The 2,424-nt window shown below is 32.6% G+C and overlaps 1 long non-coding RNA gene across 2 annotated transcripts; it reads right to left on the bottom strand.

The window, feature by feature from the left end:
* On the bottom strand, positions 1-2,155 carry LOC146939346 (uncharacterized). 2 transcript variants are annotated; one of them, XR_015033438.1, is made up of 2 exons: positions 709-2,155; positions 1-325 (listed from the first exon to the last, which is right to left on the bottom strand). It is a non-coding gene; the product is annotated as an uncharacterized LOC146939346 (long non-coding RNA). The 2 variants fall into 2 exon arrangements; XR_015033439.1 differs by having other exon boundaries at positions 1,890-2,155.
* Between the last annotated feature and the right edge of the window lie 269 nt (positions 2,156-2,424).

Below are 2,424 nucleotides of genomic sequence, written 5' to 3'. Positions count from 1 at the left end.
TTGTGAAATAGAAGCAACACAAATTCTATTAATCACCTTAGAGTCAGCCGAATAAGTACAAGGATTGTGTCAAATAACCATGACATTATCACATTATTAATCATTCCAACAATTTAAAACTCAAGCTATAACCACAACTACTTTTTTCCCCCTAAAACTCAACTTTTTATTACAACAAACTCTCGGTCAATAACAAAAACAAAAACTACAATGGATGTAATGTTAGATAAGAGCAAGCTGAAAAGAGGTACATTGCTCAATGGTTTACACTAATGTTGGGCTGCAAACGGGGTTGTATTCCAGGAGACCTTGCCAACACTTGAGTCTGAAATCATAAAAAAAATTAACAAATTAAATTAAATAACCAAATGAAACCTAAAGACTAGCCATGTGTAAATTAAATTAACAAATATCTCATTTTCAACGGTGTTAGTATATTAACAAGACGAAACCTAAAGATTAGCCATACACAAAGTTTCATAAGGAATTAGCTAAAAGTGTAAAACAAGATATATGCATTATTAGATATACCCAATTATCAATTATATCTACACTACCATTACACGCCAAATCAAATAACGCGGCTAAATTAAACATACACACCCTAAACCAGAAATAACTTATTTCATATACAACCACTCACGACATATCAAATGCTCAACTCAATTGATTTTACAAATAAGGGAAGGATCAAATGTTACAGCCCACCTCAAAACTATTTAGTTCACCCTTAGAGAAGGTTCCACCTCGATCACATTTCATAAAATACATATAATTAGTATGTTGAAGACCAAAATCCGAGGTTGCCCCAATCTGTGTCGTCCAACTCAACACATATAATTAGCTTGCGATGGAAAACATCAATAGCATCTAGGCCTATAATAACCTACCATTTTTATTTCATTACTACATTGAAAAAACAAGAAAAGTAATGAGAACAAGGTATATGATCAAAGCTTTGCCATACAACCTTGTGTTCACAAGGATGGAGACTCAAAGAACTATGTAGAAAAAACATGATCAATCTAAACCATAGTGGCCAAGTACTTTTCAAAATAATTGATATTGTAATTCATCTTAAATGGAAAGAAAAAAAAATCATGTTAAAGAATAAAAAGATGACAATAACTTAGATAATGAAAAATACTCACTTGCAAAGCTGCCTTTGGTGCCTGTCAAATCAAATGATACAATAATCTTGAATGTAAGTCATTCATATAACAACCATAAAGTAACTCAAGACACAATTAAACTTGAGTGATTTGAGGCCATAGTCAGGAGTCTCAAAATGGGACACAATTAAGCTTCTAGTAGAAAAATAAAGTCTCAAAGTATAGTGCAATGTCAGGGAAAGGGTAATGTTGTCATATTCACTAAATTATTAGAAAAAAATACAACCGAATAATAGGCACAACAAGAACAGGGCAATTTGAGAATAAAACTACAAGCTAAATAGGAAGAATGGATGTAGCTGATGGCAAACATAAGAAAATGAAAATTAAACCTTGGTTCCTAACTTAGTAGTTCATCTTATTTCAGTCATTAGCAAAAAAAAAAAAAAAATCATACCTTGAGATAACACACGTACCCTCTCTCTTTGATTTACATAATACAAATCATGAAGCTCCATATGAATTTGACCTTGTTGACCAACAAGTTGCTATTCAATGCATTCAGAGTATCACATGTGTTAACAATAAAAAAAAAAGGGTTCGTCAATCAATAAAAAAAATAGAACACAACTACCCTACAGATCTGAGTGTTTTTTAAAAATCAAAACAAAGAGGGTGATAGAGAAAGTAAAACGACAATTCAAAATCCTAATTGAAGGAAAGTTCGAACAACACAATCTGAAGCGGCGGTGTGAGTAGAGAATTTGAAGCACTCACCCATTCTCACGTTGAGAAGCGGTGGTTGAGATAGTTTTCGCAAGAGTTAAACGGCGGTAGCGTGAGAGATAGAGAGTTGGAACCGCGAAAGATCTGGACCGGCATAGTGAGGGAGAACGAAATCGCAAACATGAAGGATCTTGAGCGGCAACAAAGGAGAGAGATCTGGTCTCTCACACGATTTTTATTTTTGTACAAGTTCTTTTTTTGTTGTTGTTGTGGTTAAGATATACGATAGTTCACAACCAACATAAATTTCAATTGTTTTTTTTTTAAATAACATAAATCTTATTTACTAAAGCTTAACCCGTAAAGCTAACCCTAAACCTAATTTTTTCCCCCCATTTTTTCATCCACTTTTCTAAACCATTGGATCTTGCGCATTTAGGCGCCATTCAATTTTAGTCATTGATCATATTATATTTATCTCTTCTATTTTCTGAAACAACTATTTCGTATTTATCTCTTCTATTTTCCGAAACAACTATTTCATATTTATCTCTAATTATAATTTTGGTCATATCCGAAATTTGTT

Source organism: Medicago sativa, chromosome 3, assembly GCF_051527215.1.
Source record: "Medicago sativa cultivar Bolivia chromosome 3, Bolivia_mono, whole genome shotgun sequence".
In the NCBI taxonomy this organism is placed as follows: Eukaryota; Viridiplantae; Streptophyta; class Magnoliopsida; order Fabales; family Fabaceae; genus Medicago; species Medicago sativa.
Note: the sequence above shows the minus strand (reverse complement) of the source record. Positions and strands in the feature narration are given on the sequence as shown.